The 17,120-nt window shown below is 43.5% G+C and overlaps 1 protein-coding gene across 1 annotated transcript in view; it reads left to right on the top strand.

Annotated features, from left to right (window-relative positions):
* GNA12 (G protein subunit alpha 12) overlaps positions 1-17,120 on the top strand; it is a 115,139-nt gene that overhangs the window by 60,235 nt on the left and 37,784 nt on the right. The window lies entirely within an intron of this gene.

The raw sequence follows: 17,120 nt of genomic DNA, 5'->3' as shown, positions 1-17,120 counted from the left end.
TGAGGTCAGGAGTTCAAGACCAGCCTGGCCAACATGGTGAAACCCTGTCTGTACTAAAAATACAAAAATTAGCTGGGTGTGGTGGCAGGTGCCTGTAATCCCACCTACTCGGGAAGCTGAGGCAAGAGAATCGCTTGAACCCAGGAAGCAGAGGTTGCAGTGGGCTGAGATTGCCCCACTGCACTCCAGCCTGGGGACAGAGCAATACTTCATCTGAATGAATGAATGAATGAATGAATGAATGAATGAATGAATGTGTTAAAGCCTGTAAGCACTGACAGGATTGTAAAGCACCACCAGACGAAACCCTATGAGAGCCTGGTGGGAGAAGCAGAGCCTGAGCTGCAGTTTCTGACAGATCTTTTGGGAGTCTCGAAGTGGGGGTGGAAACAGAGTTGAGGGATCTGATAGGAGACTGCCCTGTCATGAGTGGGAACCTCAGAGGGTGAGGATGAATGGAAAGGATACGCACAAAGAGGGGACAGCAGAGAGGCAGGGCAGGGAGAGGGAGGAGACAAACTAAATCCCACCCATAGGCCAGCTCCCCGGGAGACCTGTCACCCACATACCCAGCACCATGGCAGTCCAGGCAACCCCTATGCGATGGATCCAGTTTAAAGTGACGCCAAACAGATAACGTACCTAAGTGCCTGGTAGCACCATCTTTGAAGTGACGGTGGTTGGTAAATCATATCAAACACAGAGTTAAGAAACCCAGCGAATCCCAAGCAAGATTGAAAAAAAAAAAAAAACACAACACTGTAGACATGATAAAACTGCAGAAAACCAAACACAAAGAGGAAAATCTTAAAAGCAGCTACAGAAAAATGTAGACATGAACTTTCAAGGAGTGACAGTTTGACAGGTTTCCTCCTAAAAGCTACAGCAGGCGCCAGAAAGAGTGGAATGATATCTCGAGGTGGTATCTACAAGAGAGTTTAACTCTCAATCTAGAGTTTTGTAAAATCAAACGCAGAACAGAGACATTTTCAATCACAGAGAGTTGATGGGTAGCAAATCCTCCCAACAGGAATCATAGGAACTATACTTCAAACAGGAAGAAAGTGATTTCTGATGGAAGGTTTGAAACATAAGAAATAACATGAAGACTAACATCTCTTTTTTCTTTTGTTTTTACTTTTGGTGTCAAAGCTAAGAATTCATTGCCAAATCCATGGTCATTAAGATTTATACGTACATTTTCTTTTTATGTTTAAGTTATTTTCTATTTAGGTTGTTGGTACATTTTGAGTTAATTTTTGTATACGGTTTGAGGTAGGGGTCCAAATCCATTTTTCTACATGTGGACAGTCAGTTGTTCTAGCACAATTTGTTAAATGTCTCTTCTTTCCCCATTTAATGGCATCCTTTTGGCCATAGATATTTGGGTTTATTTCTAGACTCCAAATTCTGTTCTCGCAATCTGTACATCTATGGTTATGCCAGGAACACACCACTTTGATTACTGTAGCTTTCTAGTAAGTTTTCAAAGTGGGAACTGTGAGTCTTCCAGCTTTGTTTTCTTTTCCTCATTGTGGTTTTGATTTGCATTCCCTTGAGGAGTAATGATGTCAAGTTGTTATTGATGAAGAATAAAATGGACTTGCTCTATCACAGAGATTAGCAGACTTTGGCCTGCAAGCTAAATTTCACGTAGCTTATTTTTGTATGCCCACCCATGAAATAAGAATGTTTTTTACATTTTTCAAGGCTTGAGAAAAAAGTATATAAAGTAAAGACAGCTACATGTCTTCAGACCCACAAAGCCTGAAATATTTATCATTTGGCCCTTTACCGGAAAAGTTTGCTAGCCCTTTCTCTAATTATCAGATATTAAGATTTACCTTTTTAAAAACTTCAATACAGTGGAGGTATTGGTGCAGAATTAGGTAAGTAGAGTGGTCAAACCACATGGAGAACAATGAAATTGGGCCCTACACACACACACACACACACACACACACACACACACACACAATTTCAAATGGATTAGAGACCAAATTTGAAAGGCAAAACCATATATCTAACGTGTGCGTGTGTGTGTGTGTGTGTGTGTGTGTGTGTGTATACACATATATATGAGAGAATCTTCATGATCTTGATGTAGGAGAGAATTTCTTAAGGAACTAAAAGTACAAATCCAAGAGGAAAAGATTAATAATTTGATTCCCATCAAATTAAGAACTTCTGTATATCTAAAGATAGCACCAGCTGTAACAGTGAAGTTGTTTGCTGTCTGTAACCTACAAAGGTGTGAGTATCCAGAAATAGGCAATTCAGTATGGGTTACAGCTTTCAATAGGCACTTCTGAGAAGAGGAGATGATATTATGATATACTCACAAATTTGCAAAAATTAAAACGTGACAATTCCAAGAACTGGCAAGGATGTGGAATGACAGGAACTCTCATACACTGCAGTGCCGGTGGGAACGCAAGTTGGTTTCTCTAGTTTGGAAAACAGATGGGTATTATTTACTAAAGTTAAGATACATGTTTCCAGTGGCTCAGTAATCCCACTTCTAGGTATGAAAAGCCATGTATGTAAATGTTCATAGCATTATATATAATTGGAAAACTCCAAATGTTCCTCAACAGTAAAATGGGTGAGTAAATTTTTTTTTTTTTTTTAAATTTCTGAGCGCTGCAGTGAAAATGAGCAGAGGATAGCTCTCAGCAATAGGATGAATCTCACAAACATTATGATGTTGGACCAAAGACATAAGACAGGAAAGAATACATGTAGTGTGTTTACATTCATACACAAGCACATATATGGTGTGATTACATTGAGAATTCAACCACATTGTTGAAGAGTACATACGCAGGAGATAAAACTACTGGAAAGGATACCAGCATCAAGACAGTGGTTGCTTCTAGAAGACAGAGTGAGTGTTTTGATAAGGGCACTTCTGAGGTGCTGGTTGCAGTGCATTTCTTGGCCTTAGTGATTGCTGCTTTTTCAGTTAGTGCATGTATCTTTAATGCATTTTTCCTATATTGTGTTATAATTTACAATAATAATTTAACAGGGAAAATAATCAATATGCAAGATTATTTGCAAGGATATTGATTGTGTTGCTTATAAAAACAAAAAGGAACCTAATTATTCGCCAGTAGGGGTTGGTTGACTAAATTGGAATTCTGACCGTGTGATCAAATATTATCCAGCGGTTAGAAAAGCTGAGAGAGAACTCTGTATATTGACATGGGAAGAAGTCCCTACGCATCAAGTGAAAAAGCGAGTTAAGTAGCAAAACACATATCCTGTTTCTGTTTGGAAAGGAAAACAGGCTTATATATATACACAAATGCATAAAAAACCAGTACCTGGTGGAAGTACATCCACTGAGCTACCTCAGTTGTTCTATTTCTTTTTCTTATTTTTATATATGTTTATGAAAACATTCACTTTCTAAATTATTTTTATTTTTAATTGTGGCCAAAACTTGTATTATTGGCCAAGCATTCTGGCTCACTCCTGTAATCCCAGCACTTTGGGAGACTGAGGTGGGCGGATCACATGAGGCCAGGAGTTTGAGACTAGCCTGGCCAACACAGCAGAACCCCATCTCTACTAAAAATACAAAAATTATCCAGGCGTGGTGGTACATGTCTGTAAACCAGCCACTCAGGAGGCTGAAGCATGAGAATCACTTGAACCCAGGAGGCTGAGGTTGTAGTAAGCCAAGATCACACCACTGTACTCCAACCTGGGTGACAGAGCAAGACTCTGTCTTAAAAAAAAATTAAAAGTTTTTAAAATGAAGTATTTTTATAATCAGAAAAGGCCATGAGAACAATTTTAGAGTGAATTATAAAAATTAATGTCCACAGGAATTTTTTTCTTTTCTTTTCTTTTCTTTTTTTGAGAGTCTCACCGTCTCCCAGGCTGGAGTGTAGTAGCATGCCTCAAACTCCCAGGTTCAAGCAATTCTCCTACCTTAGCCTCTCGAGTAACTAGAACTACAGGTGTGCACCACCACACCCAACTTATTTATGAGATAGGGTGTGACTGTCACCCAAGCTGCATTATAGTGGCGTGATCTTGTTTCACTGCAACCTCTGCATCCTGGGCTCAAGCAATCTTTACCTCAGCCTCCTGCGTAGCTGGGGGACTACAGGCATGCCACCACATCAGGCTTTATAATTTTTTGTAGAGAAACAGGATTTCGCCATGTTGCCCAGGCTGGGCTCAAACTCCTGGGCTCAAGTGATTCACCCGCCTCAGCCTCCCAGAATGCTAGTATTACAGGCAGGAGCCACCACGCCTAGCCTCAGCTAATTTATTTTTATCTCTTGTAGAGATAGTCTCACTGTGTTGCCCTGGCTGGTCTCGAACTCCTGGGCTGAGCAGTCCTCCTGCCTTGGAATCTCATTAAGTTTATTATTCCTGAAAGAGACTTACAGTTGAAATAATTCTGGTTAAATATAACGTACCATTAATCTGAAAGTTTCAAAGGGTGGTGGTGTCAACCCCGTTCCCCATCCACTTTTACCAGATTTCAACAAATTTAATCAGCTTCCACAAGAACTGAGTAAAGTCCAGTGAATGAGAAGAGGCCTGGACTCTCACCATTTTTGCTACATATTATTGAAGCTTCAGTCCTTAGCTATCAAAGAAGGCGGTATTAATACCCTCCTTTTAGACTGACTCTGAGAATTGTGAAAACATTTAGCACCATGCTTAGCAAGTAGTATATGTTTACCTACCTGGCTCCCTGATTTCGAATTTCTTTTGTGCTCAGCAGTGGACTATGAGCTATATAGGAGGAACGATTTTCTTCCATTCGTCTCCCTGAGAGCCAGGGGTCTGAACTCCAGAAGTGTGGTCCTTGTATTATCCAACTTGTGGAGAGATGCTCAGAATTTAGCCTCCAACCCCATGTAAGTGGGGAGCTGTTGGTGTGTCATGGAAGAAATTAGACTTTAACTTGGGTGGTTTTGAATGAAAGATTAAATTGTCACAAGAGATAGGAAGGAGGTGGCACAGATGGGCTGATGCAATCCGTAAGTGGTGATTGGACATTCAGAAGCCAGCCTGCTCTTGTGAAAAAGCAAGGCCTGCCCTATTCTGGATGTTCTTAGGAGAGGTTTGGTGAGAATTTTGCATTTAAGCCAAATGAAATAGTTGATTTATTAACTTGTTATGACTTTTTTCTTTTCTTTTTTTTTTTTTTTTTTTTTTTTTGAAAAAATTCTGGTGAAATGTTTTTTTCTTTGTCTATTCTCACTAAACTTTCTAGCAGACCAGTATTAACAATCGGACACGTGTATCCCAGTGAGTCTTTGGAAAAGCTTGGGCTAAGGCGGCATAGTGTAGCTCGTGTGTGAGCATTTATTTCCTCGGAGACATTCCTGTGATGTGAGCGCCGTTGTGATTTGCCATTTGGTAAATAAGAGAATGAAAGGCGCTCCTCTTCTGAAGTTGGAAGACATCTTTGCTGGGATCACCAGGGACACCTCAAAAGTTTTAGTTTATCGTTTTAAAATTTCCTTGCTTATAAGTTCAAGGTTTAGAAATAAATCTGCATTGTTATTTATGAGCCTTTCAGATCTGAGTGGGCAGATTCCCTGGGAGTAGTACTTTCATCATATTTTCTGTCTTAGCTGGGGCTGCCACAACAGTTCCACACAGTGTGTGGCTTGAAAACAGACATTTATTTTTCACAGTTCAGAGGCTGGGAACCCAAGATCAAGGTGCTGGCTGGTGGGGTTCCTGGTGAGGGCTCTCTTCCTGGCTTGCAGACAGCCGCCTTCCTGCTGCATCCTCACGTGGTGGAGAGAGAGAAGCTCCGATGTCTCTCCCTCTTCTTATAAGGGCACTAATCACATCATGCTCCCACCTATGACCTCTTCTAACCCTAATCTCCTCCCAAAGACCCCACCTCCAGATACCATCCCACTGGGGATTAGGGATAGGAATTTGGGGAGGCACAGCCATTCCATTCATAACAGTGTTGTGATATTGTGAAGTATACATTTGGTCTTTCTTTCCATTTCCAAACATATAGCATTGCCCTTTCAGGCATCTGGTATAATTGAACTAAGAGACAATATCATCTCTTGTTCTGAAGCTTCTTTTAAGGTATTAATATACCATTGGATTTCTCTCATATGGCCCATTTATTCATTCTATTACCCTCTGCTACTAGTCCTCTTCACTTATACCCAAGTGTCCATGTTTGAAAGGAGCATTAGGTTCAGTCACTGTGCTGGTCTGGATTGCAGACAGCAATATAACCTAGCCAGTGTCTCCCCTCGGTCCACTCCCATTCAGATAGGGTAGGGCTACACAGGTACAGGACTAAGGAGCTGTATTTACCACCAGGAAGTACAGCTGCAGTCACTGTGAACCCCAGTTTTCCCAGATGGGGTAAAGGCACAACCCATCCCCATCAGGTCCTTGGAAAATTCCAGTATAAGGTTTATTATTTTATTACTGAGAGCGTCTCTGTCACCCAGGCTGAAGCACAGTTGCGTGATCACGGCTCACTGCAGGCTTGAACTTTTAGGTTCAAGTGATCCTCCCACCTCAGCCTCCCAAAGTCCTGGGATTACAGGCATGAGCCACCTCTCCTGGCCCCGACATAAGGTTTAAAAACAGCACAGTTTCTTGTTTGGGAACCACCTCTGCTTCCAGCACTGGGGTTGCAAGACCTGGCCCTAGGACCACTGCACCAAGTGGGAGCAGGGTGGCCAAGCTGAGGTGATGCGAGGAAGGAAGAAAAATGTATAATCCTTATGCCAGCCTGCTCCCCTCTCAGCAAGACTTGTGTAGTCACACCAGTCTTCTCCCCAGCCCCTGTTTCCCTGATCCACAGAACAGGAACATCGAGTGGGAGCGTCCTTTAGCCACAGTCATGTTGAATGTGGGCCAGCCCTTCATGCTTTTGTTGCCCCTGTCTTAGCCAGGGTTTTAACTGCCCGTTCCGCTGCTCTGTCGGACTCCGAGGAGGACGCCTCTCTGCCCATTGTTGGACACCGTGGGGTGCACACCCCTGGTCTGAGGAAATGACAGTTGGTGTCCAGATCCGGGCAGTATCATCTGTTTGTTCTTTCTGTAGCACTCTGAGCACTGGCCTCTTCCACCAGGCCAGCAAAGCCCAGTCCAGAGTCAGTGTTCACTCTGGTTAAGACCCGTTTGTTGGCTGGGTGCAGTGGCTCATGTCTGTAATCCCAGCACTTTGGGAGGCTGAGATGGGAGGATCACTTGAGCCTAGGAGTTAGAGACCAGCCTGAGCAAGGATCACTCAAGCCCAGGAGGTTGAGGCTGCAACAAGCGGTCCAACCTGGATGACAGAGTGAAATCCAGTCTCTGAAAAAATGAAAACCCATTGTTAGCCCCCGGGGCTATACTTGCCAGCTGTGTCCAGGACCTTCCCACCAGGGGAGCTGCCCCGTAGCCACTGGCAGTTTCTGTCTCTCCAGCTGGCAGGCAGAACGGCTGCATCCCGCCTAGCTGTATGGACCTTTTCCACAGTACAGGTCTGGGCCCTGTGCCCCTGGGTAAGCTGTCCAGGTAGTGTGGGGGATGAAGGGAGGGGAGGGCTCTGCCAGCTCTGTGGGAGGCTCCTTAGGTGATTGTGAGCCTGGCCTGTATTGAGAGCCACTGACAAACCTCTGAGGTCTCTTCCACTCCTGGCATGATTCGGAGCCTGGCCCTCTACTTAAATTCATAGGCAGAGTTTGATGGCAGATATCTTATCCTAAGAAAACCCGCCACGTTAGAACAGGCTGTTGGATAGGACACAGGCGTTTAGTATCCAAGTTTCTCAGATGCCCATAGACTAGGCAGCTCTGTTTTGCTGCTGCCTTTATGAAAAAAGCTGGCAGAGTGCTTTGGCTCCAGGCCTTTTGGAGACACTGGGCACGACGGTCCTCCTGAGCTTCTGTGGCTAAGATAGAAGGGATTGGGAATCGAGGCTTTATTTGCAGATGATTTTCCTCCTCTTGGTTCGTCGTTCCCACTCTTCATCTTCCAGAACCTTTTTTAGACCCCATGACTTCAGTCCTCATCACCCAGGACATTCAGGCTGGCTCTTTCTCCTTCCCGTCAACTTAATATGACCGTATCTAACCCTAAATGAGGTTGCCAAATTAAAAGCAGCATACTAGCACCAGAGAAAGGATAACTTAAGCCTATTCAAATAAAACCTTAGCACCCTGGAAGCTGGCTGCAGCGGCTGCCTACAGAGAGGACAGCTAGGGAGCTGAGACACTGGTTTCTCTAGCATCCCCCTCCCCATTAGGAATTTTGTACTCTGTGCATCTATTGTCTATTCAAAAACTTTAAAGATGTTAGTCATCTCTAATAGAGGGGAAGTAACTCATAACATAGTGAAAAGTCCAAATTGTTAACTCTTTAAGCCACGTCTATTACCACCAAATTTGGAAGGGATGTCAGTAAATTAAATTGTGCAATTCATACTCTTTTTAGAATATTATTACTCACTAACATTGACTGTCATATCTTGACTACCTGCTGTGCCAAGCACTGTGCACGAGTAAACCCCACCCCAGGTAGGAAGGTGGCTCAGTAACACAGACAGCTGCATACGTATGTGACAGGGTTTAAAAGGGGGGGAAGACAAGTCGCCTGGGCTTTATACGTATTTTTATTCTTATACTTGCCTGGTTTTATTCACCTTTGAAAGAAGTTATATAAAAAGGAAGACAAACCTGTGAGTCCAAAAGGAATGAAGATTCAGTGACACGTGTTGACTCCAGGTTCTCAAACCTCGTACTTTTTTTGACCCTTATATCATTAAAGCATTCGACACATTAGCGACCTGGATCCACCTTTGTCTTGGCAAGCCCGTCTCCTGCTCCCCTTCCTCCCCGTCCCTGCTGCGGGTGCACTGGCCTTCCTGCTGCTCGTGCGCTGGCCTTGCTGCTGCTCCCTGCGCACTCAGGGCCTCCCAGCACCATCAGGGCCCTTGTGCTTGCTGTTCCTTCTGCCTGGAATGCTCTTCCTCCTTTATCTCACCAAGGTTTCACTCAGATGTTATCTTCATGATTAAAGTCAAAACCCCACCCACCACTACCTGTTACCTTTCCCTATTTCATTTAAAAAATGTTTCTATTGGAGAATTACATATATATATATGTGCATGCATGTGTTATATATGCATATACACATATAGAAATAGAAGTGCATCTATATTAACTCAGTTTTCACAAACTGAGCGCATTGCGTGACCTGCAGCCAGCTCAGGAAACAGTGACCTGTGCTCCAGAACCCCTTTCATCCTCACACCACCTTGTGCTCTCCAGAAGTAACCGGTTCTGACCGTGAACCCTGGCTGTTCTGTAGAATGGGTGTTTCTGTGTTGCTTCTTCATCTGTGGCCTCACACGGTATTAACTCCTGTGTAACTGGCTCCTTGTCACCATTTCGTTTTGTGCGGTTCATCCATTCTGCGGCGCGTTCATCCTTGTTGCTGCATGGTATTCTATTTTGTGAATGTCCTGCAATTTAGTTTCCTGCCCTCCTGGTGATGGGCATCCAGGTAGACGCCAGCTCAGGGTCATTACAAAAATGTTACCGTAGATAGTCGAGAACCTGTCTTTTGGTGAAGAGAAAGAGATGTAGGCATTTCCCTCAGGGCTATCCAGGGGTGGAATTGCTGGGGCATCCAGGTGTGCCTGGGTTCAGTGTTCATGGATTTTTCACACTGTGTGCATTTGTGCTCTACCAGCAGAGGCCAAGTTCCCATTACTCCACCTCAGCACCAACACTTGTCCTCTTTTTCAAGTAGCCATTCTGGTGACCGTGTAGAGGTATCTCATTCTGGGTTTTTTTGTTTTTTGTTTGTTTTTGAGACTGAGTCTCACTCTGTCACCCTGGCTGGAGTGCAGTGGCATGATTTTGGCTCACTGCAGCCTCTGCCTCCTGGGTTCAAGCAATTCTCTTGCCTCAGCCTCCCGAATAGCTGGCATTACAGATGCCCACCACCACGCCTGGTTAATTTTTGTATTTTTAGTAGAGAAGGAGTTTTGTCATGTTGGCCAGGCTGGTCTCAAACTCCTAACCTCAGGTGATCCACTTGCCTCGGCCTCGCAAAGTGCCGGGATTACTGGCGTGAGCCACCGCCCCCAGCCTTGTTTATTCGTTTTAATTGAAGTATAATTTCCATGTGCAAAATGCACAAATCTTAGGTATATACAACACAGTGAGATTCACCTATGTATCTACTCATACAGCCACCACCCACATGAAGGAACATTTCAGCATCCAAGAAAGTCCCTCCTGCTGCTTCCCCATAGATACCACTCCTCCTGGTGACCACACTAGTTCACTTCCATCACTGGAGATTGGTATTTTCCCTGTTTTTGAAGTTTGTTTGAATGGAATTGTTTAGCTGGCTTCTTTGCTTAATGACTGAGAGATTCATCTTTGTTGCTACATGGATTGGTATTTTCTTCTTTTTTCTATATAGCCTTCCATTAAATGAATACACCACAATGTATTCCTTCTCCTATTCACAGACATGGTGTTTGTTTCTCGTTTTTGGCTATTGTAAGTAAAGCTGCTTTGCACATTCTTGGACATGTCTGTTAATGGATATATGCACTGATTTCTCTTGGAAATATACCTAGGAGCGGAAGTGCTGGGTGTGTAGGGAAATGCTGCCAAGTATTTCTCCAAATTGTCCGTACTGGTTTATAGCCTCTTCAGCAGTGTGGGAGCGTTAGTCCACGTTCCAGCCAACACTTGGCATTGTCCTCCTGATGGTAAGCCTCCTGGTGGGTATCCGTTGATGTTTTACTTTGCATTTCTAATAAAGAACTTTCCTGACTAAATAAGTTTGACACCTTTTTTTTTTTTTTTTTTTTTTTTTTTTTTTGAGACAGTCTCGCTCTGTTGCCCAGGCTGGAGAGAAGTGGCACGATCTCGGCTCACTGCAAGCTCTGCCTCCCAGGTTCATGCCATTCTCCTGCCTCAGCCTCCCGAGTAGCTGGGACTACAGGCGCCCGGCTAATTTTTTGCATTTTTAGTAGAGACGGAGTTTAACCGTGTTAGCCAGGATGGTCTCGGTCTCCTGACCCCGTGATCTGCCCGTCTCGGCCTCCCAAAGTGCTGCGGCAAGTTTGGCACCTTTTGTACATCCGTTGGCCAGTGGGATATCCTATTCTGTAATAGGTTTGTGCCAATCTTCTGCCCTGTTGGGTTGTTGGTCATTTTCTTGGGAATTCTCAATATGAGTCCTTTGTCAGATTATCCAGAGTATGTAAAGAACTCTCAAAACTCAAGAAAACAATTGTTTTTAAAAGGACAAAGATTTGAACAGAGAAGAGATTTCTGTAGCAAACAGCACATGAAAAGATGCTCAGTCCACGTCATCCATCATGACACACAAGCAGCTGAACACCGTGGTGAGGCGCCACATGCTCTCCCTCTCCTAGGAGACTGCCGTTCAGAAGGCAGCCACCCACGGCGCAGTGAGGGCATCGAGGGGGGAAACTCGGGCTGTCATACACCCCCGGTAGAAATGTAATAATGGGACTCCTGCTTTGGAAAAGCGGGACACTTTCTTAAAAGTTAAACATACACTTACCACGTGAGCTAGCCCTTCCACGTGTAGATATTTACCAAAGAGAAATGAAAATATTTGTCCACACGAAGACTTGCACACACATGTTTACGGCAGCTGAACATTGGGAACGTGGCCATCCACAAGCAGATGGATGAACAGACTGGGGTGCACCCTTCCGTGGGGATACTGGTCAGCCAGGAAAGGGAGCACCTGGTCACCTGCAGCGTGTCAGTGAATCTGGAAAGAATTATGCCAAGTGCAGGAGGCCACACGAAGAAGGGAGCGTCCTCTAAGATGTGACTTACATGAGAATCTAGAATATGCAGACCAACGTGGAGGGCCAGACGCTGACTGCGGGTTGCCTGGGCAGGAAGGGAGGGCAGGGGAGGGGAAGGGCTGATAAGGCCACAGTGGGAGTTGTTTGGGTGTTTGCTCATGGTCTTGGCTGTTATGATGGTCCCACAGCTGTATGCATATGTCAGAAGTCATCAGATCAGGCAAGTTCACTATGTACAGTTTTTTTTTTTTTTTTTTTTTTTTTCTGCGGAGGCGGGGCAGGGGTTGGTAGTCTTGCTTTGTCGCCCAGGCTGGAGTGCAGTGGCGACATCTCGGCTCACTGCAGTCTCCGCCTCCCAGGTTCAAGCAGTTCTCCTGCCCCAGTCTCCTGAGTAGCTGGGATTACAGGCACCCGCCACCACACCTGGCTAATTTTTGTATTTTTAGTAGAGACGAGGTTTTGCCATGTTGGTCAGGTTGGTCTTGAACTCCTGACCTCAAGTGATCCACCCACCCCAGCCTACCAAAGTGCTGGGATTACAGGTGTGAGCCACTGCACGCAGCCTTTTCTTTGATTTTAATAATTTGGTTTACTAAGTCTGTTCCCTGTCCATTTGCTCTGCAAGGAGTCATCAGAGCCTTGTGCTTGCAGTATCCCCAGGTCCACTTTTAGACGATCTGAAAACATTGCCAAAATCCTGCACGATGGCCTGGCACTTAGGCAGTGCCATTATTCCTGTGGTATACAGTGAAGGGGCATTCGGCTTCAGTAACTCGGATTTGTAATGGTCCTACGTGGAGACACGAAGTAACAAGCACAGGATCCCATTAGCTCTGGTGCCCAGTGAAGCCTCCACGTTGTTTTACTTTTGTTTGTTCTTTTTCTTTCTTTTTTTGTTTTGTCTGGTGGTGGTGGTGGTGGTCGTGGTGGTGGTGGTGGTCGTGGTGGTCATGGTGGTGGTCGTGGTGGTGGTATTGAGATATTGAGATGGAGTCTCACTATGTGGCCCAGGCTGGAGCTCAGTGACTTTTCACAGGCACACTTACCATAGCTCACTGCATCCTCAAACTCCTGCGCTCAAGAGATTCCCCCACCTCAGCCTCCCGGGCAGCTGGGACTACAGGTGTGCGCCACCACATCTAGCTCACTCTAACATCTAATGCCAACTGCAATGGACTAGCATTGTCCTGTCACAAGCTTAGCTGAACTATGTCAGAATTGAACTCTTTGAGCTTGATATGGTTCTAGAGGCTACTGAGCCTCCATTTGAGCTTCAATTTAAAATTGCGTGATCATTTAATTTAATATCCAAATGGGACATGTTTATAAATAAAACAAGACCCTATTAAACAATTTTGCCGAGATGATTGACTTAAATTGGGACTCTCCAGGGCAAACTGGGGCATATGGTTATCCTGTTTATAGTATATTATGCCGGTGAACCTCAGTAAAGTCATACATTGTAGGTTTATTTATTTGCTGCTGTCTATGCAGCTGAATAATGTTGGGAATATGTTTTATTTTCCTCACAGTACCAGGCCAGTCTATAGTTTGAATTGAATCTTAGCTCTGCATGTCACCATGATCTATTTTATTGTAACTTTCTATTATAAATCTTTTATTTTATAAAAGTAAATATGAGAAAGTACTTCCCCCCCCTCCCCATGATTTAAGAAAACAAAAACACTTAGACTTAAAATGTAATGACATACCACTTTTCACCCATCAAATTGGGAAAAAAATTCAATTGATAATATCCAGTGTGGTAAGGGTATAAAGAAATGGATATCTTAAACCCTTGCCAATAGGATATAAATTGGCACAACCTTTTTGGGAGAGAATTTGGCCAGAGCTGTTTTTAAAAATTAATATGGATACTCTTTGACCCAGCTGTTCTATTTACAGATACCTAGCTTACAGACATAATTATACATGTCCCAGAAGTGGCGTGCATGAGGATGGTTTCTGCAATGTTGATTGTAGTAGCAGAAATTAAAACTTTCTAAATACCTGCCAGTGGTGCTGTTTAAGTAGAATACCAGATGGCTGTTAGAAGGAATGAAGGTCCACATGGAAACAGCTCTAAGGTGGCCAGGTGTGGTGGCTCACGCCTGTAATCCCAGCACTTCGGGAGGCCAAGACAGGTGGATCACTTGAGGTTAGGAGTTCGAGACCAGCCTGGCTAACATGGTGAAACCTGGTCTCTACTAAAAATACAAAAATTAGCGGGGTGTGGTGGTGCATACCTGTAATCCCAGCTACTCAGAAGGCTGAGGCAGGAGAACTGCTTGAACCCAAGAGGCGGAGGTTGCAGTGAGCCGAGATCAGCCTGGACAACAGGGCGAGACTCCGTCTCAAAAAAAAAAAAAAAAAGAAAATATCTCTAAGGCATGGTAAGGGTAAAAACCAACTTGTAGAACAATCAGTGTGTAGTAGTTTATCCCATTTATATAAACCAAACAAATCATTGAATGGTAGATTTCTGCACATACAATATGCACATATTAAATACAGAAACAAAGGTAGAAAAATGTATGCCAAGTTGGTAACAGTGATTAACAGTTGTGGGAATGAGTGGGAGTGAGCTCTCCTTTATCCATAGGTTTACATTTTTTTACCTTGCGAGCATATTCACCTGTTACCTAATTTTATAACTGAATTAATTTTCTAAATGTACATAACTGCATTATAACCATTTTGGAAGAGAAATTATTATTAGCATTAGGTTTTACTGTAATCTTTGTTTTCCTGAATGTTATATCCATGATTTTAAGGGCATATCTCAGGACTCTAGGATGTGATACCATTTCAAGCAGTCCTCTAATGTAGTTAGTGTTTTACTGAGTTCTCTGAAGCAGAGAAATACTGGGAAAAGTGTAGCTTGCTAAGGCAGGAGCTCAAAAAGGAAGGCTACTTAACCTTCACTGGATGAAGTGACATGACTTTGAAGCTGAGAGCTGCAGGTCTGAATTAGCAACGCCTTAGTCACTACACTTACTGTATTTAAACTTGGAAAGCAAATCATTTCTGATCACTCACTTGGCAGCAAAACCTGATTTAACTCAACTTGGACTTGTTTAGTAGCAAAGCCTGGCCTCACACACCCATGGCCATTTATAGTCTCTATTAGGGCCGTGAGCGGTGGCTCACACCTGTAATTCCAGCACTTTGGGAGGCCGAGGCAGGTGGATCGCCTGAGGTCAGGAGTTTGAGACAGCCTGGCCAATATGGTGAAACCCTGTCTCTACTAAAAATACAAAAATTAGCCAGGCATGGTGGCATGTGCCTGTAGTCCCAGCTCCTCAAGAGACTGAGACACAGGAATTGCGTGAACCCAGGAGGCGGAGGTTGCAGTGAGCCGAGATGGCACCACCACACTCCAGCCTGGGTAACAGAGCGACTCTGTCTCAAAAAAAAAAAAAAATTATATATATATATATATATAGTCTCCATTAGTACAACTGTTCACACACACAAATCTGTTACTGTAGAAATATTCTCAGATTTCATTATGAGGATTTGGTAATGCATAGCATATGTACCATGTTACCGTTCCAAAATCTGAAAGTTTCTGAATTCCAAAATATATCTGGTGCTAAGGGTTTAAAGGTTAGGAATTATTATACAAATGAAGAAGTAAAAAATTTGAAACCCGCCAGCCAAGAGTTGATTTTTAAATAAGAAGATGGGGAAACAGTTGTTGTTGTGTGTGTGAGAGGGTACTATAAAGGGTATTCATGTCACAATTGTTGATAGTAGCAAAACACTGGAAATGCCCCAGGTGCCTATCGCAAGGGTCACATAAGTGATTGTACATTTCTTCAGTGGAATGCTGCATAGCTATTTTTTTTTAAGTACCAACTCTTACACTGTATACAAAAATGAACTCAAAATGGCTTAAAGACTTAAACATAATTACGAAATCTAAAACTCATAGAAGAAAACATAGAGGGAAAGCTTCAAGATATTGGATTTAGCAGTGATTTCTTGGGTATGACACCAAAAGCCTAGGCAACAAACAAAAACATGGACCAATGGGAGAACATCAAATTTAATCATTTTTGTGTGTACGGGGACACAGTCAACAGAGTGAGAAGGCAGCCTATAAAGTGGGAGAAAATATTTGCAAGTCATATACGTGAAAGGAGTTACCATTCATAATATATAAAGACTCCTACAACTCAACAAGAAGCAAAGTTAAATAACCCTATTAAAAGATGGGCAAAGCACTTGAATGGACAGTTCTCCAGTGAGGATAAACAAGTGGCCAAAAAGCATAGGCAAAGCAGCTCAGTATCCCTGATGGTCAGAGAAATGCAAATCAAAATCACAAGGAGATACTACCACACATCCATTAGAATGGCTACTACCAGAAGAAAAACAAAATAACAAGTATCGGTGAGGAATGGAGAAACTGGAACCCTTGTGCACTGTTGGTGGGAATGTAAAATGGCACAGCCATATGGTAGGAAGAGAACCACATGTAATCCAGTAGTGCCGTCTCGGGGCATTTATCCAGAAGAATGGAAAGCAGGGTCTCAGAGAGATTTGCACACCCATGCCTAAAAGGTGGAAACTGGCCAGGTGCTGTGGTGGCTCACGCCTGTAATCCCAGCACTTTGGGAGACTGAGGTGGGTGGACTGCTTGAGGTCAGGAGTTCAAGACCAGCCTGGCCAACATGGTGAAACCCTGTCTCTTCTAAAAATACAAAAATTAGCCCGGCGTGGTGACGGGTACCGGTAATCCCAGCTACTCAGGAGGCTGAGAGAATCGCTTGAACCTGGGAAGCGGAGGTTGCAGTGAGCCAAGATCGCACCACTGCACTCCAGCCTGGGCAAAGAGCAAGAGTCTGTCTCAAAAAAATAAGTAAATAAAAGGTGGAAGCAACCCAAATGTTCATCAGTGGGTGAATAGGTAAAAGCACGTAGTATATACACACAGTGGAATGTTAGCCAGCCTTAAAAAGGAAAGACTGCAGCTAACATATTAGCTACAACAGAGATGAACCTTGAGGAAATTATGCCAAGTGAAATAAGCCAGTCACAGAAATATTCTGCTTATGCGATAATCTAAAGTAGTCAAATTCATAGAAACAAAAAGAATGCTGGTTACCAGGGGCTGGGGAGATGGGGGAAAGGGGAGTTGTTTAATGAGTGCAAAGTTTCAGATTTACAAGATGAAAAAATCTTGGAGATCTGTTTCATGACAATGTTAATATGCTTAACACCACTGAACTGTACATTTTAAAATGATTAAGATGGTAAATTTTATGTTAATATGTTTTTCACCACAATTTTTTAAAAA

The sequence above is a fragment of the Macaca thibetana genome, chromosome 3 (genome assembly GCF_024542745.1).
Source record: "Macaca thibetana thibetana isolate TM-01 chromosome 3, ASM2454274v1, whole genome shotgun sequence".
Lineage (NCBI taxonomy): Eukaryota > Metazoa > Chordata > Mammalia > Primates > Cercopithecidae > Macaca > Macaca thibetana.
Note: the sequence above shows the minus strand (reverse complement) of the source record. Positions and strands in the feature narration are given on the sequence as shown.